Source organism: Dendrobates tinctorius, unplaced genomic scaffold (genome assembly GCF_039654945.1).
Source record: "Dendrobates tinctorius isolate UK_male_01 unplaced genomic scaffold, ASM3965494v1 ptg000057l, whole genome shotgun sequence".
Taxonomy (NCBI): Eukaryota; Metazoa; Chordata; class Amphibia; order Anura; family Dendrobatidae; genus Dendrobates; species Dendrobates tinctorius.
In genome coordinates, this window is record NW_027361725.1 from 17,100,735 (window position 1) to 17,125,076 (window position 24,342).

The following is a 24,342-nucleotide window of genomic DNA, read 5'->3' on the forward strand; positions in this document are numbered from 1 at the left end:
ACTTCCCAACAAAAAAAATTGGGTTCCAAAATTGTGCTGATGTAAAGTAAACATGTGGGAAATGATACTTATTACGTTTTTTGTGTGCGATATCTCTGATTTAAGGGCATAAAAATTAAAATTTGGAAAATTGCGAAATTTTCAACATTTTTGCCAAATTTCTGTTTTTTTTCCACAAGTAAAAGCAAGTTATATGAATGAAATTTTACCACTAACATGAAGTACAATATGTCACGAGAAAAACAATGTCAGAATCACTGGGATCCATGGAAGCGTTCCAGAGTTATTACCTCGTAAAGGGACAGTGGTCAGAATTGTAAAAATTGGTCTGGTCATTAACGTGCTAACCACCCTTGGGGGTAAAGGGATTAAAATTAATTTATTTTATTTTTTTTACAAACTTGATATGGCAGCATAGATGTGAGCTTGAATTTGTTTTGAGCCTATCTTCAAGATTATGTGCATCTTTGGCATCCAATTTCTCATCGGCATCTTTTATACCTAGCTTGAGACGCACATCTGTTACACCTATCTTCTGACGAGCATCAAGCGCTCTCTGGTAATTGATGTTGGGTAGATGAGTAATCGCTGTAGGCTGGATCCTGGATCTTGTACTTCCCATAGTCGCCCTGTTATTGATCCTGTTGTACGTTCCCATTGCCACCCAAAAAAATTCTTCTTCTACTAATGTCATACAGAAGGAGACATGTGACTTTTAAATTGTTTGACGCATCTACTCAATCTTATGCAAGCCTTATCGACAGGCCCCCAAATATTCTTCTGTTACTAATGTCATACAGTAGGGGATCATGAAACAATCACTGACCTCAGGGAGACCAGTCAAAGAAAACACTGCGGCAGCCGGCAAAGGCGCTCAATCAGTGAAATCCTAGGTGCATTGCTCCCTGGGAAATACGAATATGCAAATAAAGTCCGTGGAGCCTCATTTAAGAGTCTCAAACATGGGACTAGCCAGATCTTCCTCCAGGGAAGGACTCAGCCAAGGAGTGGCTCCTTTTGGAAACCACCATTACCACCATATTAAGTGGCCCTTTAAGTCAATATCCAGCTCTTTATGAGTTTACAGATATGACAAGGGAAATACCAAGGCCAGGTATCCATCCACAGACAGCTGTTTCGGGGTGTTGCCCCTCATCAGTGTGGAGTAGGATTCTGGCTAGGTGGGAGCAATGCCTAGTAGACCAACATCACAAAACAATCACTGACCTCAGGGAGACCAGTCAAAGAAAACACTGCGGCAGCCGGCAAAGGCACTCAATCAGTGAAATCCTAGGTGCATTGCTCCCTGGGAAATACGAATATGCAAATAAAGTCCGTGGAGCCTCATTTAAGAGTCTCAAACATGGGACTAGCCAGATCTTCCTCCGGGGAAGGACTCAGCCAAGGAGTGGCTCCTTTTGGAAACCACCATTACCACCATATTAAGTGGCCCTTTAAGTCAATATCCAGCTCTTTATGAGTTTACAGATATGACAAGGGAAATACCAAGGCCAGGTATCCATCCACAGACAGCTGTTTCTGGGTGTTGCCCCTCATCAGTGTGGAGTAGGATTCTGGCTAGGTGGGAGCAATGCCTAGTAGACCAACATCACAAAACAATCACTGACCTCAGGGAGACCAGTCAAAGAAAACACTGCGGCAGCCGGCAAAGGCACTCAATCAGTGAAATCCTAGGTGCATTGCTCCCTGGGAAATACGAATATGCAAATAAAGTCCGTGGAGCCTCATTTAAGAGTCTCAAACACGGGACTAGCCAGATCTTCCTCCAGGGAAGGACCCAGCCAAGGAGTGGCTCCTTTCAGAAACCACCATTACCACCATATTAATTGGCCCTTTAAGTCAATATCCAGCTCATTATGAGTTTACAGATATGACAAGGGGAATACCAAGGCCAGGTATCCATCCACAGACATCTGTTTCGGGGTGTTGCCCCTCATCAGTGTGGAGTAGGATTCTGGCTAGGTGGGAGCAATGCCTAGTAGACCAACATCACGAAAACACTGATGAGGGGGCAACACCCCGAAACAGCTGTCTGTGGATGGATACCTGGCCTTGGTATTTCCCTTGTCATTTCTGTAAACTCATAAAGAGCTGTATATTGACTTAAAGGGCCACTAAATATATGGTGGTAATGGTGGTTTCCGAAAGGAGCCACTCCTTGGCTGGGTCCTTCCCTGGAGGAAGATCTGGCTAGTCCCGTGTTTGAGACTCTTAAATGAGGCTCCACAGACTTTATTTGCATATTCGTATTTCCCAGGGAGCAATGCACCTAGGATTTCACTGATTGAGCGCCTTTGCCGGCTGCCGCAGTGTTTTCTTTGACTGGTCTCCCTGAGGTCAGTGATTGTTTCGTGATGTTGGTCTACTAGGCATTGCTCCCACCTAGCCAGAATCCTACTCCACACTGATGAGGGGCAACACCCCGAAACAGCTGTCTGTGGATGGATACCTGGCCTTGGTATTTCCCTTGTCATATCTGTAAACTCATAAAGAGCTGGATATTGACTTAAAGGGCCACTTAATATGGTGGTAATGGTGGTTTCCGAAAGGAGCCACTCCTTGGCTGGGTCCTTCCCTGGAGGAAGATCTGGCTAGTCCCGTTTTTGAGACTCTTAAATGAGGCTCCACGGACTTTATTTGCATACAGTAGGGGATATCTGATTTTTAAATTGTTTGTAACATATCTTCTTTGTCATACAGGCCTCATCCACACTCAAACAATTCATTATTCTGTGACTAACACGATACAGCACGTCATATTTCACCTTAGAATTTACTGTCACTGAAATTCAGCTGTTTGGAGAGGTGGTGCAGAGTTTAAAATCTAATTTTTGGTTGCTAATACTGTGCTTCTGCCACAGTATCTGAGCAACATGACTTGGAAAAAGCAAGGTGGTGGTGGAAGGGGAATTTGGCTTGGTGTTCAAAGTGCACATGGTGTAGGTGGTAATGTTTGGAAAAGCACTAGTGAACCAACATCATGTCCTATGCAAAGAAAACTGATAACTTCTGTTTCTGGATGGGCTATTCCACTACTTTTCTTTGGCAGACACAGCGGTATGCCTTGTTTATGAGGCCCAGAAAGAGCATGTGCTCAAATGGATGACAAGCACAGCTTCAAGTGGCCGATTCTCCTCTTCCTCCACCTCAACATCACGCCCAGTATAGTCTACAGACATGCCACCCAAATTACCCTTGCTCCCCTCCGTGTCCCAACTCTCCAGCCATACACTGACTGTACGGAACCACAGATCGGTGAGTCTGAAAATCTGTTCACATATTCTATGCCATGGTCATCAGAAGTATACTCAAAAGCTATACACAGTCAAGAGGAGGAAATCTGCACTGATGCCCAAATTTCTAACTTGGATCCAGGGCAGGACGAAGTAGGGTCCAAACAGCATCCTGACCTTCATCATCAACTGTTAACCCTGGAGGGGGAGGTGATCCTGATGAGACTCAGATATCTGAGGCTCACGTGGACTCCACTGTGCTGTCAGGGCAGGAAGAGGAGGAGGGCGACTCCAAGGGCGAGGAAGGTGATAACACAGAAGATGATGATGAGGTGTTAGATCCCATAGAGGCAAACAGCTGAGTAGGATATCTGAGGAGGAAGACGAGGAGCTTATATTGCTTCGTATGTCACAGACAAGTAGTGATGCAGCCACGACGAGCGATGCATCCTCAGCAACAACTGTGCCTCTGACCACCAGCGTCTGTGGGTCTGTAGCTCACAGGGGTGGCAAAGGTTGGCTAGCCTGGGCCTTTTTTGACACTGCAAACTGCAAAAAAAACTGAGTTGAGGTAAAAAGTGCAATAATTTGACTACTACATGTGTGAACTTTCACATGCGCAAGGCCCTCATTTCTATAAATGTGAACACTCCTTGTGGTATGTCCATCTGCTTCATTGGGTGTAGTGGAAGTCCTGTCGGTCCCTATTATACTCTTTCTACTGTTGTGAAATTGATGCCACTTTTGTGGTGGCTGCCAATATTTTTTGGAAATGTGAACACTCCTAGTTGTGTCTCCTTCATGTGTGTTGCCTGTAGCAGTAGGCCTCTGAGACCATCAGGCCTCCACTTCCTTGGACTCAACTACCCTTGTTTCTATCCTTAAATTTTTCTGACAATGGTAGTCTACAAAACTGATATTTGTGCCACCTGAGTGTAGAGGTGTTGCATGTGGTATCAGGGCTCCCAGCAAAGGGGGCCTACACCGATCCCTCACCCACCTCATCTTACTGTGACGTTTAATTGAAAGATGTACTGTAAATGCTGTCCCAGACTTTGATACCTCATGCCTGATTGCTGCAGTTCCAAGCTGCAATTTGTACTGTGGGTGAATTGAGGCCACTTTCCTGGTGTCTGTCACTCATTTGATGTGTTTTGGCAGCATTTGGGGCCGCTATAAGGTGTTGTGCATGTGTTTGTTTTTTTCCTCCCATTGACGTGAATGGTTTTCATGTTCGGTGAATAAGGTTAGGGTTGGGGCTAGGCTTATGGTTGGGGCTAGAGTTAGGGTTGGGGCTAGGGTTAGGGTTGTGTCAGGGTTATGGTTGGGGTTACAGTTGTGGTATTGGGGTTATGGTTGTGGTGTGGGGTTACAGTTGTGGTGTGGGGGTTATGGTTGTGGTGTTGGGGTTAGGGTTGTGTTGGGGTTACGGTTGGGGTTCTGGGGTTACGATTGGTGTGTTGAGGTTACAGTTGAGGTTAGGGTTGTGGATAGGGTTGGCAATTAGGGTCAGGGGAAGGGCTGTATCATGATTGGAGTCAGAATTGGGGGTTCCACTGTTTAGGTACATCAGGGGGTCTTCCAAACGTGACATGGTGCCCGCCATTGGTTCCAGGCAATTTTGGGTTCAAAAAGTCAAATGTACTTCTTCCCTTCTGAGCCCTGCTATGCGCCCAAACAGTGGCTTTCCTCCACACATGGGGTATCAGCGTACTCTGGCAAAAATGCGCAACAAATTTTGTGGTCCATTTACTCCTGATACCCTTGTGAAAATAAAAAAGTTTGGGTCTAAATTAAATTTTTTGTGAAAAAAGTAAAATGTTCATTCTCTTCTTCCACATTGCTTTAGTTCTCGAGAAGCACCTGAAGTGTTAATAAACTTCTTGAATGTGGTTTTGAGCACCTTGAGGGGTGCAGTTTTTAGAATGGTGTCATTTTTGGGTATTTTCTTTCATATTTTCATATTGACCCACAAACTCACTTCAAATGTGAGGTGGTCCCTAAAAATTTTGTTGGAAAAATGAGAAATCGCTGGTCAACTTTTAACCCTTATAATGTCCTAACAAAAAAATATGTTTTCAATATTATGCTGATGTAAAGTAGAGATGTGGGAAACATTATTTAATAACTATTTTGTGCAATATGACTCGCTGATTTAAGGGCACAAAAATTAAAAGTTTGAAAACTGCAAAATTTTCAAAATTTGTGCCAAATTTCCATTTTTTTCATAAATAAATGCAAGTCATATTCAATAAATTTTACCACTAACATGAAGTACAATATGTCATGAAAAAACAGTCTCATAATCAGTGGGATACGTTGTAGCGTTCCAGAGCTATAACTTCATAACGTGACAGTGGTCAGTGGTCAGAATTGTAAAAATTTACTTGGTCATTAAGAACAAAATTGGCTCAGTCACTAAGGGCAGTGGCGGATTAAGTGGACTATGGGCCCGGGGCTGTTCATAAAACCTGGGCCCCTGTACCCCCTTCCCACCTGAGCGCTGCGGTCCCCGTGCGGGAATTGACAGCCGTACGGACCGCAGCACTTGGTTTGCTGCGGGTCCATACGGAAAACCCGCCACCATTCCACCACGTGTGGACATGGCCTAAAAAGACGTTGCACATAAGCTGTAGGCCTACGGCCAATACGCACAAAATCGCCCAACGTGATCCTGGCCATAGGGGATCCACTTTAATGTCCCCACTTTAATTTGAAGTCCCCTTACTTCATCCATTGCAGTCCCCTATCACCCACTCACTTCATCTGCAGTGCCGCTTCATCATTTGCAGCCCCTTATCCCCCCTTCCATTTCATCATGTGCAGTCCCCTTCCCCCCCAACTTCATGTGCAGCCCCACTCCCCCATCATCATGTGCAGTTAATTTTACCCCCACATCATGTGCAGTCCCCCTTACCCCCACTTCATGTGCAGTGCCCCTTACCCCCACTTCATCATGTGCAGTCCCCCTTACCCCCAATTCATCATGTGCAGTCCCTCTTACCCCAATTCATCATGTTCAGTCCCACTTACCCCTTAATTCATCATGTGCAGTTCCCCTTACCCCCAATTCATCATGTGCAGTCCCACTTACCCCTTAATTGATCATGTGCAGTCCCACTTACCCCTTAATTCATCATGTGAAGCCCCCACTCACCCCCTTCATCCTGTACAACCCCACTCACCCCCTTCATCATGTCTAGCCCCACTCAACCCCCTTCATCATGTGTAGCCCCGACTCACCCCCTTCATCCTGTGTAGCCCCACTCACCACCCTTCATCATGTGAAGATCCCACTCACCCCCTTCATCATATACAGCCCCCAGTCACCCCCCTTCATCATATACAGCCCCCAGTCACCCCCCTTCATCATATACAACCCCCAGTCACCCCCCCCGTCATCATATACAGGCCCCAGTCACCCCCCCTTCATCATGTACAGCCCCAGTCACCCCCCTTTATCATATACAGGCCCCAGTCACCCCCCTTCATCATATACAGGCCCCAGTCACCCCCCTTCATTGTGTACAGCCCCCAGTCACCCCCCTTCATCATATACAGGCCCCAGTCACCCCCCCTTCATCATGTACAGCCCCAGTCACCCCCCCTTCATTGTGTACAGCCCCCACTCACCCCCTCCCCATTTAATTCATTTTATAAATAAAAAAAAATAAAAACAGTTCCCCATACTTATCTCACAGCCGGCTCGCTCCCCAGCAGCGCCTCTGCTTTTAGCATCCTCCGGGACATGTCGGCGCGTGCACGATGACGTCATCGCGCACGCCCGACATCTGACCCGGAAGTACAGCCGGAGGGAGCCGGAGCTGAGCAGCCGTCAAGGTGACGGCCGTGCACAGCTCCCGGCCCCTCATAGAATGTGACACGGGCGGCTGTCTGCTGCCGGCGGCGTCACAGCACAGGGCACGGCCGGCCCTGTACAGGTGCTGGGGGAGCGGTCCGGGGGGCATTTGCCTCTCTGCCACCCGGCCCAGCCCGCCCCTGCCCCTGGGCCCCCAAAAAACCTTGGGCCCGGGGCGACCGCCCTATCCGCCCCTATTAAGATCCGCCATTGACTAAGGGGTTAAAGAAGACAGGGGGTTTAGCTACATGTCTCATTACACACTGTGCTAATGTGTATGAGGACAGCATAGGCACAAAGATTTTAGAAATTCTCAATGTAGAGTACAGCCAAGAATCTCCCAGCTATTTTATTTTTACTGGAGTGTTAAAGGCTTATAATTATAACATAATAACAAACATTGAAAACTTGCATTTGAGAAACCAGAGTGAAATAGTTAAAGAGTCAATGATTACATAAGTGGTTACAATTGCAATAGTGCTTGAAAAACCAAACAACTTTGCAATATACTTAACCATTTCAGGCTTGGGTTATTTTACCCTATTAAAGATCTGGCATATTTTCAGGATTTTTTTTCGTACATACATTTTACAGATTTTTGCTCACAACATTGTTCTCAGTCTTATATTTAAATATTTTTTTCCTTTTTTCACAATATTTAGGGCCTAGTTTTTATGTCATTTTTACATTTCTTTCTTTGCAGATACTGGGGAGTAATGTAAAGAAAAATAGGAAGTATATGTTTATTTTTCACATTCTTATTTATTTATGGTATTTTTTTTATGACCACAAAGGACCACTACAAATAATTTTAAATTGTGTTCCCCTTGCCATGGAAATTAATTTTATATATTGGACAAATTTTTTACAGAATGGGGCTAGAAATAGAAATTTAGACTTGCTGTTTTGCAGTGTCTTTATTTTATTTATTTCTTATTTATTTTTCTCAATTATTTTATACACTTTGCTCACCCCTCAACCCATTTTTCTTTAAAATAATTTGAGAAAATATTTTAATGCATTATTTTTACTGCTGATCTCCCCTGTAACTGGGGCTGTTATAGCCCAATTACAGTGGAAATTAAGCTGCCTACCTGCATAGCAAAGCTGACAGGTTCTCCTAAACCTCAAGATCTCCTGCTCCCTCCCAACACGCAATGAACACATGATCACTTGGTCTGAGGGATGGAGCACTGACAGTTCTTCTAAATATTTATACACTACATTTGTTTGGCCCTGGGTGTAGAGAAATCAGAAAGGCAAAGAGTGAGTAACAAACTCTTTGTCTTCTCTATGGAAAATCACCAGTTCACAGCCCCCATAACTTCTCATTATCCTGAATGCTGCTTACTTGATATTTTAGAATTTTTGTGCAGAGTAACGTGAGGACCGCCTTGACATTTAAATTCCAAGGGTGGTCCAGAAAAAAACAATAAAAATCCTCTCCATTCTCACGAATTTAATTCTGTTGTTTCTGTTTGACTAAGTTACCAGCCACCTCTACAGTCTATTAAGAGTAGCCAGTCTCTTAGGCAAGAAGCACAGAATTTACAAGCTCTTTGCTATAGAACTTGTAAGCGCTGCTCTGAAGCTTGCCAGATCATTTGATTTTACCTACTTCCATGCTCCTTCGCTCCACCCTTCCAGTGCTGGAGAAGCAAGTCTGTCTCTGCTTGCAGCTATGGAGAGCACAAAGTTGAGGCCTTTCAAGGAAAAAGCTGGGAACCACCAGAGTGAGGGAGCTTCAGCTTCTGTAGATGTGACAACCTTTCTCATAATCCTTGTTTGTTACTTCACCATATTAGCTCCATTTTACTAATTATAAAAAAAAGTTTCCAGTTTTATTGCAATGTATGCTGCATAAATATTTTATTATGTTCTGATGATTATAAGAATGTAGCAGAAATCCTGCATAACTGAAATTCAGTTGCTTAGGAGACCAGAAAGGATGGAATGTACTTACTTGTTATTTCTCTACACTTATTTTGTCATTCATTGTCAATGTGCAATATGTATAATTTTGTTGGTGGGTGATAATTGGGTGGTACTCATGATACATACATGGGCTATAAATTATACCTGAACCACAAGGTGTCTTCAAAGTATTTTCAAAGCACTCAAAATAAATCTCAAAACATTTTAGTCTTCTCGAATAAAAGACAGTCAATTACTAAACTTTCTAATAGTTATTTTTTGTATTAGCCCATTACGTAATTTTTATATAGCTATTTACACTACATTGTACACTATAAAGACATTCCTGTTACTAGTAACTAGTGATGAGCAAGCATTCTGGGTAAGGTGTTATCCATACATGGTCGTATGCTAACCGAGTGTCTTCGGCGTGATCGAGAAATATGTTAGAGTCCCCGTGTCTGGATGTCTCGGGGCTATTCAACAGCCACAACACATTCAGGAATTCCGTGTTTGTTAGGCAGTCCCTGCATGTGTTGCAACAGCGGCAGGGACTCAAAGATATTTTTCGAGTATGCTGAAGTCACTCAGTTAGCACCCAAGCATGGGCACGGATATCACTTCATCTCAGTGTGATCAGGTTGCGGGATGCAGTGACAGACAGTGCTTCTTATTTTCCCCTTGGAGGTCTTTGCATTATATCCCCTATTTTCAGGTTGTTGCTTGATTTTCTACATCTCTTTTTAGGATTTAGCATCCTTCTTTGGGGTTCTTCGTGCAGCTTGTTTTATAGAATCTGTTTACCATACTTATTCTACATTACTAATCTGTTTCTTGGTATGTTATTATACACTGCATGTATTGGCTAGTTCTTATTGAACTTAGGTCTTTGTATGAGTATGTAATTGTTTATTTCAGGTGCACACAGTGGAGGTGTCTGGATGGTTCCTACTGGGTCCTCCGGGTGTCTTTTTAGCCATGTTTTTTTTATCTTGCTTTTATATTTTCATTGTAATAAATTTTGTTTGTTCATTTGCTATATTAATGGTGATCCTGGCCATTTTTTGTACACACTTCTCTTTCTAATTTTTCTGGGGTACTATGCCATCTTGCTTAGCAATCGCGGCGTGGATTTCCTGCAGCGCGTTCATGTACTGGGTCCCCTCCCTATGGACACTGCTAAACAAGCGTATGTGCAACTTTCCAACATCTGTGGGGTCTCCATACATTTCTTCTAAGATTTGTAGCACTTTGGCAAAGGTATCCCATTCGTGGGGGTGCTGAAACATGACGGAGCTCCTTGCTTCTCCATCCAGAGCCATCATAGCAATCTCTTCCTCCATCGTGGGGGTCATGGGGTGCATCCTCAAAATGCCCCTGACTCACTCATTCCAGTCCCATAGCAAAGTGTTGCTCCCTGTAAACTGCGGGTGGTTGCTCAACATTGTCCCAGTGGTATACTAGCCCTTGGGGCACCCATGACTGCTTGGTCTGTCCCCTCTGTACCTGTAGACTGGATCCTGCTGACTATGCCAAGTGTGAGCAGGTTGCTGGATGCAGTGACAGACTGAAGGCAGAGCAACAATTAATAACTTTACTTTAACAGGGAATACTCCTGGCAGGGAGGTAAATGGTTAACAGGGGCGTAAGCAGTTCAAAGTGTAAATAGTATGCAGAGTTAAAGACAGCAGAAAGGGTATCTACAGTTCTTGTTGGGTCACTTATCCTGTCAGACGTTTCCCAGGATGGGACAAATCACGAAGGTGATGATGCCAACAATGGCTGGTGTGGCCCTTGTCCGGTAGGGGCCTTGAAGATAATGCAGATCCGTCTTCTGGCAGCAGCGTTTGGTCTCCTGTACCTTCTGCTGCCCCTAGTCCATAGATTGATGTAGCCGGGAGAGTGCGGGCTACTACACTGTCTGCGTCCACCGTGGTCCAACGAATATACACTGGGGAATCAGGGCGCAAATGATGGTCCTGCACCTGGTCTCTCTTAGGCGGCACCCGGACGGTACTCACAGGACCAGGTCGTTGGGTTCCTAGCTTCGTGGCGACTAACGGGCACACTGCACGTCTCTCCTCACAGTCTCTGCCGGTGGCGGTGCTTGGGCGTGGGCCTGCTCTGTACAGATGGTCCAGGGCCGGAGCACTCGCTGGTCCCTGCTGCACACTGTCTGTTCCCGCCAAGTCTGCCTGTTTCTGTGCAGCTGCAGCTGTACCCCCTTAACCACAACCCCTGCTTCCACATGCAAGGATAAGCTTTCACCTGGACAACAGATGAGACAGACCCATCAGTTCCGGAACCTGCACAGAACAGGTGTCCTTCTTCTTACACCAGCACATTCACTCATCACTACTAGTAACACATTGCAGATTTTTTGAATTAATTTCTGCAACTATTTTGTGAACCAAACCAGATTTTCAATTTCATAAATACTATATGTAAAGATACACACACTTTGGGATCGTGTACACAACCAATTTTCATGTATGAGTCCTATCTGTAGTTTTTACGGATGTCACTCATATCTATGATAGCCTATGGGCTGTTCACATGTCCAATTTGTTACCTCAAATGGAGTGGTCTGCGGAAAAAATATGAAAAATGTCCAAATTTGAATCGGTGGGGTTGGATCAAATTGGCAAAGCAAATCTATAGGTCCATACAAAAAAAAACAAACAGCAAGAGAATAACATCCAAGAGTATTCTGCCTGATAAGCCACCAGAAGAACGGATAGTTCTCTTCTTGTTGATGTTTAGATTCAAGATTAGATATTAGAAAACACTTTTTGACAGTGAGGGTGATCAATGAGTGGACCAGGCTGCCATGAGAGGTGGTGAGTTCTCTTTCAATGGAAGTTTTCAAACAGAGACTGGAAAGACATCTGTCTGAGATGGTATAGTGAATCCTGCATTTAGCAGGGGGTTGGACACAATGACCCTGGAGGTCCCTTCCAATGCTAACAGTCTATGATGCTTTAGAGGTATGAAAAAGTTAAAAGAAGTGAAAAAATACCAAATATATGCACAGTTAACCATCTTGATGTTGTTGTGCACATTCATTCTTTTTTTACTTTTTTTAGCGCTTTTTTTTAGTGCAGAATCCGCCTGAAAAAAGACATAGTGTTCACATACCCTAAATTTAGTCCTGAGGGTCCATTGTGTGAATATGATTCTGGGCAACTAGTTGCACTGCTGAAATTGTGAAAAAAGGCATTTAAAAATGTTTTTTGTCTTGCCATGTACTGACATTTCAGGCGCCTGCAGATGAGCTTATGAAAAATTGAACTGGGTCGATTTTTTTCTAATTTCACAGGTCTACAAAAAATATTTTTTGTAATCATCACAGGTGACTTTGTACTTTTCTGAATCATCTTTTTGTCCTGATTTCAAAAATGTATATAGTTTTTCTATAGCATGTATAGTTTCCATGGAGCAGCATCATTATTATAAGGTATAGGAAATATGCTGGCGACATTAAGAAAATAGTAATCCCTTGTAAATTTGTCTTTGCCATAGCTTTCCCAAAGTTTTTATTCAATCCCAACTTTATATGTAGTGATGGAAGAAAGATTTTTGTTGGGGCAACTAAAAATTTTGCTGAACATTGTCTTTACCTGAAACATAGATGTTTCTCTGTCCTCAATCATGACGAACATAATGCTCTACTGTATTTCTACCATCCTATAAACACAAGAAGCAACAATATTTTGTGAGACCTCCTTGCATTCCCATTAGCAGACCAATCACTTTCAAATCTCCACAGATATTCCATTGATGATGCTTATATTGTATAGCATCCAAAACAGCTGACAGATTTTCATATCTTTCCTTTAGATGACATGTGTGAGCGATAGGGATTGATGGTTTCATAGTTCCATTGTGAAGCAACACTGCTTTCAAACTTCTCTGGGATGAGTCAATATACAATCGCCAATCTGCAACAAAATTTTGCTGATTCAGTTCTTCATAGAGGCGAATCACATTGTTACAGTACATCATTAGTCCATCAACTGTGAAAAATTGTGTTAAAGTGTTACTTTTGCTTCGGTAATAACACACTTTGACATAATCATGAAGAAGATTCTTCTGTTTCAACCTAGATGCAAGAAGTTCAGCTCTATCTTTTGACAATGAGAGGTCTCTGATGAGATCATTTAATTCATGTTGAGTAAAGCATTCTGGCTGCTTGGCTGCTCCATCAGGTACATACTCATCTTGACTTGAGGTCTCCATGTCTTCACCAATAGCTTCAGCTCCATAGTCTTCATATTCTACTTCATTTTTGTCCAAACCAGACAACGGTGGTACAGGAACTGGCAAAGTACCATTATGTGGAACTGGCCTAATCGGAGATTCAAGTTCAGGGTAATTAAATCTTATGTTTATTCTTTGTAGAAAAGCCCTTCAATTTGAGGAAACAAAAGTAGCAGTTATCACTATGATTTTTGGGTTCTCTCCAAATCATGGGAACCAGAAATGGCATAGCCACTTTCCTCATAATCAACCAGTCACGAAGACCATTTGAACAACTTGAGCATATCACATGAGGGGCCCAACTTTTGTCTTCATCACCAAGTGGACACAAAGTACATCTGATATATCTTTTTAATATCATGAGTGATTGAACATACTTTGCCTTTTGGTATAAAAGAACCACACACATAGCAGAATCTGTTCAGATGAGTGATACTCTGTCGAGGCATTTCTCTCCTTTAAGGCTATGTGCACACGGTGCGGATCCTCCTGCGGATTTTTCCACGTGGATTTTATTAAATCGGCAGGTCAAATGACCTGCATTTTTCCTGCGGATTTAGTGCATTTTTTGTGCGGTTTTACTGCCGTTTTTGTGCGGTTTTCCACCTGCAGATTTGTAGAATGGAGCAGGTGGAAAACTGCAGCAAAACCGCACAAAAGAAGCGACATGCTGCTTCTTTTATTCCGCATGAAATCCGCGTGGAAAAATCCGCAGCATGTGCACAGCGGTTTATTTTACATAGGCTTTAATGGTACTGTACATCACCTGCAGTTCTGCTGCAAATCTGCAGGGCCAAATCCGCTGCGGATCCGCAGCAGAATCCGCACCGTGTGCACAGAGCCTAAATCAGATCAAACAGTAGAATAAGTTTAGTTCAATGGTGGTGACAAACTAAAAAAAAGTGATGAGCCGACCGACTATGTGTAGATATTTCCCCAGAGATGGCAGAGGCAGCTTGTATTTATAACTATATACAGTTGTGAGGTAAACCGGTCAGCCTATTCCTTACAACATTTGGAGACAGGCAGGTTCTCGGTATGATATTGGCTGCTTTCAGGTTCTCTCTCTGTGGAGACCCTCACTCAGTTACACCTCAGTGGCTGAGCTGTTTTCTTCATTCTGAGGTGACTTGCCCTCCTAGAAATGCAGTGAAAATCGTCTCACAATGGTGGCTGTCCACTGCCTTCCCTTCTACCTCCCTGTGGCAGGGCCCTGTAGAGGCCTGTCTCATGTCAGAGTCTTACATACCAGTCCTTGCTGGCATCACCAACCTTTTCTGACTGACTCCAATCTTACCGCTTCATAACAGTTAGCTCCTCCCCATAACATGTGACTTTCCGAGAAGCAGTCATTGGCTGACTGCACTGTCAATACTCCTTCCCATAAAGCTCACTAAAACCTTTACTGATGTTGTCTCTGTAAGAAAATTCACAATTAACCCCTTCCTGACATCCGACGTACTATCCCGTCCATGGGACCCAGGCCCCTATGCCCATGGACGGGATAGTACGTCTACCGCGATCAGCGGCGCCCACGTGGTGAGCGCCGCTGATCGCGGCTGGGTGTCACCTGATTATCACAGCTGACACCCGGCACAATGTGTCAGGGGCGGTCACGGACCGCCCCGGACACGTTAACCCCTTGCACACAGCGATCAAACATGATCGCGGTGTACCGGGAGTTAAAGGGAAGCATCGGCAGAGAGGGCTCCCTCCTTGCTTCCCTGAGCCCCCCACGGCAGCGCAATGTGCAGCGCTGCTGCGGGGGACTCCTTTCCTCCAGGCCCCAAATCCAAGATGGCGACGGGGGCCTTCGGGGGCCTGCAGGAAGCTGGCTTCCTCAGTGCCTGCAAAGCGCAGGCAAGAGGAAGTCTTCTTCAATGCCTGTGACAGATTGCTGATCTGTCACAGTGATCTGTGATGTGACAGATCAGCGATCTGTCACAGGACAATGATGTCCCACCTGGGACTATGTAATAAAGTAAAAAAAAAAATAAAAAAAGTGTAAAAATAATTTTAAAAAAATCGCCAAATAAATTAGTAAAAAAAAAAAAAAAATATTCCCCAATAAATTCATTTTTTGAAAATAAAAAAAACCAAAACAATAAAAGTACACATATTAGGTATCGACGCGTCTGTAACGACCCGCCCTATAAAACTGTCCCATTAGTTAACCCCTTTAGCGAACCCCTTAAAAAATAAAAATAAAAAACGAAGCAAAAAATAATGATTTATTATCATACCGCCAAACAAAAAGTGTAATAATGCGCGAACAAAAAGACGCATATAAATATCCATGGCACCGCTGAAAACGTCGTCTTGTCCTGCAAAAAACGAGCCGCCACACAGCATCATCAGCGAAAAAATAAAAAAGTTATAGCTCGCAGAATAAAGCAATGCAAATATAATTATTTTTTATATAAAATAGTTTTCATTGCATAAAACCGACAAAACATAAAAAAAGACCTAAATGAGGTATCGCTGTAACCGTACTGACCCGAAGAATAAAACCGCTTTAGCAATTTTACCGCATGCGGAACGGTGTAAACGCTCTCCCCCAAAAGAAATTCATGAAACGCTGTTTTTTTTTCATTCTGCATCCCAAAAATCGGAATAAAAAGCGATCAAAAAATTTCACGTGCCCGAAAATGGTACCAATAAAAACGTCAACTTGTCCCGCAAAAAATAAGACCTCATATGACTCGGTGGGTCAAAATACGGAAAAATTATAGCTCTCAATATGTGGTGATGCAAAAACTATTTTTACAATAAAAAGCGACTTTTAGCGTGCGACAGCCGCCAAACATAAAAACCGCCATAAATAGTAAATCAAACCCCCCGTTATCACCCCCTTAGTTAGGGAAAAATAATAAAATTAAAAAAAATGTATTTATTTCCATTTTTCCATTAGGGTTAGGGTTAGGGCTAGGGTTAGGGCTAGGGTTAGGGTTAGGGCTAGGGTTAGGGTTAGGGTTAGGGCTTGGGTTAGGGCTGAGATTAGGGTTAGGGGTGTATTGGGGATCGGGTTGGAGTTAGAATTGGGGGTTTCCACTGTTTGGGCACATCAGGGGCTCTCCAAATGCAACATTGCGTCTGATCTCAATTCCAGCCAATTCTGAGTTGAAAAAGTCATATGGTGCTCCTTCCCTTCCAAGCTCTGCCATGCGCCCAAACAGTGTTTTACCCCCACATGTAGGGTATCAGCCTACTCAGGACAAATTGCAAAACAATTTTTGGGGTCCAATTTCTCCTGTTACCCTTAGGAAAATAAAAAATTGGGGGCAAAAATATCATTTTTGTGGAAAAAAATGATTTTTTTATTTTCACATCCGAGCGTTATAAACTTCTGTGAAGCACTTGGGGGTTCAAAGTGCTCACCACACATCTAGATAAGTTCCGTGGGGGGTCTAGTGTCCAAAATGGGGTCACTTGTGGGGAGTTTCAATAGTTTAGGTACATCAGGGGCTCTCCAAACGCACATGACACCCGCAGACCATTCCATCAAAGTCTGCATTCCAAAATGGCACTGCTTCCCTTCCGAGCCCCGACGTGTGTCCATACAGTAGTTTTCTCCCACATATGGGGTGTCAGCGTACTCATGACAATTTGGACAACAACTTTTGCGGTCCAATTTCTCCTGTTACCCTTGGGAAAATGAAAAAATTGGGGACTAATTGATCATGTTTGTGGAAAAAATACGATTTTTTTATTTTCATGCCCGGGCATTATAAACTTCTGTGAAGCCCTTGGGGGTTCAAAGTGCTCACCACACATCTAGATAAGTTCCTTAGGGGTTCTCGTTTCCAAAATGAGGTCATTTGTGGGTGTTTCCACTGTTTAGGTACATTAGGGGCTCTCCAAAGGCAACATGACACCCGCAGACCATTCCATCAAAGTCTGCATTCCAAAACGTCACTACTTCCCTTTCGAGCCCTGACGTGTGTCCATACAGTAGTTTTCTCCCACATATGGGGTGTCAGCTTACTCAGGACAAATTGGACAACAACTTTTGGGGTTCAATTTCTCCTGTTACCCTTGGGAAAATAAAAAAATTGGGGAATAATTGATCATGTTTGTGGAAAAAATACGATTTTTTTATTTTCATGCCCGGGCATTATAAACTTCTGTGAAGCCCTTGGGGGTTCAAAGTGCTCACCTCACATCTAGATAAGTTCCTTAGTGGGTCTAGTTTTCAAAATGGGGTCATTTGTGGGGGGTTTCCACTGTTTAGGTACATTAGGGGCTCTCCAAAGGCAACATGACACCCGCAGACCATTCCATCAATGTCTGCATTCCAAAACGTCACTACTTCCCTTCCGATCCCCGACGTGTGCCCATACAGTAGTTTTCTCCCACATATGGGATATCAGCATACTCAGGACAAATTGGACAACAACTTTTGGGGTCCAATTTCTCCTGTTACCCTTGGGAAAATAAAAAAAATGGTGACTAAATGATCATGTTTGTGGAAAAAATACGAATTTTTTATTTTCACGCCCGGGCGTTATAAACTTCTGTGAAGCACTGGGGGGTTCAAAGTGCTCACCACACATCTAGATAAGTTCCTTGGGGGGTCTAGTTTACAAAATGGTGTCATTTGTGGGGGGTTTCCACTGTTTAGGTACATCAGGGGTTTTCCAATCGCGACATGGTGTCCGATCTCAATTCCAGCCAAAAACGTCAAATGGCGCTGCTTCCCTTCCGAGCTCTGCCATGCGCCCAAATAGTGGTTTACCCCCACATGTGGGGTATCAGCGTACTCAGGACAAATTGCACAATAACTTTTAGGGTGCTGTTACCCTTGGAAAAATAAGAATTGAGGGTGAAAAGATCATTTTTGTGGAAAAAATATGATTTTTTAATTATACGGCTTTATGTTATAAACTTCTGTGAAGCCCTTGGGGGTTCAAAGTTCTCACCACACATCTAGATAAGTTCCTTAGGGGGTCTAGTTTCCAAAATGGTGTCATTTGTGGGGGGTTTCCACTGTTTAGGTACATCAGGGGTTTTCCAATCGCGACATGGTGTCCGATCTCAATTCCAGCCCAAAACGTCAAATGGCGCTGCTTCCCTTCCGAGTTCTGCCATGCGCCCAAATAGTGGTTTACCCCCACATGTGGGGTATCAGCATACTCAGGACAAATTGCACAATAACTTTTAGGGTCCTGTTACCCTTGGGAAAATAAAAATTGGGGTGAAAAGATCATTTTTGTGGAAAAAATATGATTTTTTAATTGTACCGCTGTACGTTATAAACTTCTGTAAAGCCCTTGTGGGTTCAAAGTTCTCACCACATATCTAGATAAGTTCCTTGGGGGGTCTAGTTTCCAAAATGGGGTCACTTGTAGGGGGTTTCCACTGTTTAGGTACATCAGGGACTCTCCAAACGTGACATGGCGTCCGATCTGAATTCCAGCCAATTTTGCATTGAAAAAGTCAAACGGCGCTCCTTCCATTCTGAGCTCTGCCATGCGCCGAAACAGTCGTTCCCCCCCACAAATCAGGTATCAGCGTACTCAGGACAAATTGCACAATAACTTTTGCAGTCCAATTTCTCCTGTTACCCTTGGTAAAATAAAAAAAATTGAACCTGAAGTATTTTTTTTGTGAAAAAAAGTTAGATATTCATTTTTTTTTAAATATTCAAAAAAATTCCTGAGACTCACCTAAAGGGTTAATAAACTTCTTGAATGTGGTTTTGAGCACCTTAAGGGGTGCAGTTTTTAGAATGGTGTCACTTTTGGGTATTTTCTATCATATAGACCCCTCAAAGTGGCTTCAAATGTGATGTGGTCCTAAAAATAAAATGGTGTTGTAAAAATGAGAAATCGCTGGTCAACTTTTAACCCTTATAACTTCCTAACAAAAAAAAATTTTGGTTCCAAAATTGTGCTGATGTAAAGTAAACATGTGGGAAATGTTAGTTATCAAGTTTTTTTGTGTGCCGTATCTCTGTGATTTAAGGGCATAAAAATTCAAAGTTGGAAAATTGCAAAATTTTTGCCAAATTTCCATTTTTTTCACAAATAAACACAAGTTATTTGAATGAAATTTTACCACTAACTTGAAGTACAATATGTCACGAGAAAACAATGTCAGAATCACCGGGATCCATACAAGCGTTCCAGAGTTATGACCTCATAAAGGTACAGTGGTCAGAATTGTAAAAATTGGCCCGGTCATGAACGTTGTGAGGTAGCGCTGTTATTCAAGGTTGGGGGACACTCGCTTGGCAGCCACACAATCAGATCCAGCTCGGGTTTTCATAAGCCATAACAGTCCATGAGGTTTATTTGCCATCATAAACCACAGCAGCAATATACAACAGCGCAGCTTCCATTATATAGCTTCACATGACAGCATAGCGTCCATTATACAGGCTATTTAGCCCCAGGGTTATCTCACCCACGTCAGGGTTCCCATATGGCTGTTTCTCCAGGCTGCAGACATCCACTCACTCCTCAGGGACTCTCAGACACTGGCCGCCATTACCCACACAGCCGCTCAACAGGCTGTTAGTGAGGAGATCCTTCTCCTCACGGGACCTTCCAAACTGGACCAATCAGGTCCCAGCATTCACTCTTGTGACCTACCCTGGCTACGTTATATGGTCCGTAGCCACGCCCCCTGGGTCACATGGCTATGACCTCATCTCAGGTCCTTCACCTACTCACACAGCCTTTTACTATAGGTGTTAACAGACACACCCCTGGGTGGGTTTGTGGGCAGCTAGAACCCACCCATCTCTCCAGCTGCCTGAAGGCTTCTCCCTAACACATAGGCACGACAGATCAGCTCTGCTGATCAGCACATAACCAAGCCTTCATCTCAAAGCCGCCCACTTTGAGACACACCACGGCCACTCCGTATTCTGCCACTCATCCTCTCTCTTGGGACATCCACACAGCTCCCCCTAGTGGACACAGTGGTCATTACACCACATACCCCGCCCCTCTGTTCAAACTTGTGGGGTTGAACACACAATCTTACACCAGGATCTCGAGACCGGGCACACATTACACCTTGCCCCACAGGTCGAGAGAACCGTCTCCATCTGTCATACGGCCTCATCTCTGCATTAGGCCTCCCCCGCCCCAAGCGGTCAGAATATCGGTCATTGTCTTTGACCCTCCATTTGCAGTCTGTCTGCATCATCAGACACTGTTTAGTCACCACCCTCCTAGAGTGCGCTTCGTCACCTGACCGTTCTCCCACTGACCGGCTCTCCCGGTTGGTACGGTCATCAGTCTTAATCGGTCCTACTGTCTGGCCTGAGTCTGACCCATTCAGCGTCTCACAGGAACTGCTGTCTCTCAGCCTCGCACGGCCCATCGTACTGCCACTTTCTGACATTCTTCGGCCACCTGCCATGTCACTACTTGGAGGAACCCTTCGGGTCCTTACATCTTGGGTTGAAGGCGGCCGCCACCTGGTATTCCGTACTTCTTTATTAATTCGCTGACGGTCCAGCCTCAACTGCTCAATTTCTTTCAGGTACCCCACCCGATACTCCACGAGCATCCGAAAATCTCTCAGGCTCTCCATGGAGCCAACCACGATGATCGGAATTCTACCCACTTCACTGGATACCGGGTCTTCATCATCAGGAGGGATCCTCACCCTCATCACACCGGAGATATTCACGAGGTCTTGCATCACCTTCCTGGATCTTCCAATGATTCTCCCAATCAGAGCTTTGGGTACCGGAACCACATCTTTCCGCAAACCCCGCCGATCCATAGCCTCTCTTGCTATCTCTAGGCGTCGAGCAGCCTTCACATTACTCTGCCTAACCAATTGTTTGACACGTAGACACTGCAAATGCATCTCTTTCAGGACAGCTACTCGGTTTGATGTATCTTCTCTGGCTAATACTATCACTAACTGCCAAGTCTCAGGTGCCCAGTGCACCTCACACGCCTTGACCGCCTCTTTGAAAGCTTCATGCACACCTTCCTCAGCACAGGCTTCTTGCATGTCCTCTGGTACATCAATCACAGACTGGAAGGTCATGGTCTTGCTCTCTTCCTGGACCGAAGGATCTGGCTTTACCATGGACACTTCCCTCACTACAGTTGCCCCGACCGGGTGACTGTCTTCTTTAGTTCTTAACCCACCAACTTCACACGATGGGATCACTTCATGTCCCTTTGCCACGATGGCTACTGACAGTTCTGTCTTATTATCACTCGCGTTCACCCGCGGTAAGTCTTCATCCAACTTCTCTCGCAGAAGACTTTTTACTACTCCTCTGAGTTCCTCCATCTCTTCCTTGAGGTTCTTGTTCACACTTTGCCAGGTGGACAGGTGACCTCTGAGCTCCAAGACTTCTCTCTCGAGCTCCTCGACCCTGTGCTCGGCCATTTGTCTCAGTACGCTTTCTCGTTTGACATGTTCATCCACCTCTTCTCTGAGGGCCTGATTCAGTCCTTGCCATGTTACCATGTGACCTTTGAGCTCAGAGACTTCTTTCTCTAGCCCTGCTATTCTGTGCTCCCTGTCTCTCTCAGAGCCACAGTCACCCCCAGAGTCCGAGTCATCCCTCCAGTTACTCACTAACCGTGTGAGTACTTCAGCCGTCTTATCCACCAGGTCAGTGCCAGTTTTGTCACGAGATGTCTGGTCCGTCCGTTGGGCTGACATACCCCTTTTCCCGGTCACTTCCACCTCTGACCTTTCCACGTCAGGAGCCATCACCGTCTTTGTATTGGTTAGCCCAACAGTAGGAATGTCTCCACCCTCCTGGCATATATCATCAAACCTGACAAAGTCCCGGCCCCACTCCAAGGCATACACTAAGTCTGATGGTATACTGCCCCCTTGGCACTCACTGCCTTCGAGACCCTCAAACATTATTCTGTCTACCGCATAGTTCACTGTGACCCCATGTGCACAGCGAACCTGGACCATTTTCTCAGTCAGACAGAAAGTGAGAGGAGTTCCTACCAGCGTCACCTGACTCTTTGAGTCCAACCGTCCCGAGATCCCTTCCCGGTGTAGCATCACGGAACACACTTGCGGCCAGTCATCACTCGGAAAGAATATCCCACATTCTGGAAATGTCATACATGAACACTGCAGTTTCCCAGACATACCCACTGAGCCAACCAGTGCTGCCATTTCATCAAACTCGGCCCCTTTCTGGACCACCACCCCAATTTGGGTTACCGCCTCCCTCTGAGACTCCACCCCTTTTGGGGTTACCACCCCAATTTGGGACTCCACCCCCTTTTGGGACTCCACTTCTTTTTTGGCTACCACCCCAATTTGGGACTCCACCCCTTTTTGGGCTACCACCCCGGTTTGGGTCACCGCCCCCTTTTGGGACTCCACCCCTTTCGGGATCTCTCCATGTCTGTTATACCGGTCTTCTCAGACCACAGTTCACACCACACAGTTTGTCTCTCACGATACAACACAAGTCCTTGCTGGCACCACCACAGCTCCTGCTGTCACCGATCACCGGCACCACCGGCTGCTGTTCACACACACAGCGGCTGGAGTCACTGCAGCTCCTACTGCGCCGTCTTCGTGGACCCGCCGATCCACCGGAAGCCGCTTGTCACCTTCGTGGCCCCACCGAGCCACGGCAGGCTGTCGAGAAAAAAGAAGAAAAAAAACACACCACAAAAAACTCCAAAACTCACGTGTCCTGACTGTGTGCTATTCAGGACGCTCCTGTCTCCACTTGAGACCGTCCAACACACAGGGCGCACCGGGTGCGATTCAGGGAGCGACCCTCCTCCCAGGGTCTCCCCACACACCGGCCTCACCAGGTTCAGGGGCTTGGCAGGTGCTCTTCAGGACATCTGTCTCCGCCTGAGACTGCCCAACACTTGCGCCTCACCAGGTCCAAGGTCACACCACGTGCTCCTGGGATCCGACTCTGCTCCCAGGGCTGACCCTCCAGGACCTTTCCTCACTGGACCCTCCAGGTACACTGTCTTCCTCACTGACCCAGGTCAGTACCACACGAACAGCTGTCCGATACCTGTGTCGGCCACACGGGTCACCGTTTTACTCATTGACCCAGGTCAGTACCACACGAACACCAGTCCGTTTCTCCTGTGTCGCCCACACAGGTCCTCGGGTACCTCTTCTCCACAGAGGCACCCTAGCAATCACCAGTCTCTTTCTCCTGGGGAAGCAGCCTCACTGAGCTCACCGATCCGGACAGCGCCTTACTCACTAGGCCGCCCCACAGTTTCCATAACCACAGCCGGACAGTGGCTTCCCCACTTGCAGGCCGTCACAGACTCTGCTCACACGTGGCCGGTCAGCAGCACATCACACGGCTTCCACAACCGTCAGCCCTCCTGGCTCAGCGTTGCTCTTTGCCACCGAATTTTGCCGTCCTTATCCGTTGCTCACAGCAACAAGGCTACACCACTGCCCATAGCCTTCTCCACCAATTGTGAGGTAGCGCTGTTATTCAAGGTTGGGGGACACTCGCTTGGCAGCCACACAATCAGATCCAGCTCGGGTTTTCATAAGCCATAACAGTCCATGAAGTTTATTTGCCATCATAAACCACAGCAGCAATATACAACAGCGCAGCTTCCATTATATAGCTTCACATGACAGCATAGCGTTCATTATACAGGCTATTTAGCCCCAGGGTTATCTCACCCACGTCAGGGTTCCCATATGGCTGTTTCTCCAGGCTGCAGACATCCACTCACTCCTCAGGGACTCTCAGACACTGGCCGCCATTACCCACACAGCCGCTCCACAGGCTGTTAGTGAGGAGATCCTTCTCCTCACGGGACCTTCCAAACTGGACCAATCAGGTCCCAGCATTCACTCTTGTGACCTACCCTGGCTACGTTATATGGTCCGTAGCCACGCCCCCTGGGTCACATGGCTATGACCTCATCTCAGGTCCTTCACCTACTCACACAGCCTTTTACTATAGGTGTTAACAGACACACCCCTGGGTGGGTTTGTGGGCAGCTAGAACCCACCCATCTCTCCAGCTGCCTGAAGGCTTCTCCCTAACACATAGGCACGACAGATCAGCTCTGCTGATCAGCACATAACCAAGCCTTCATCTCA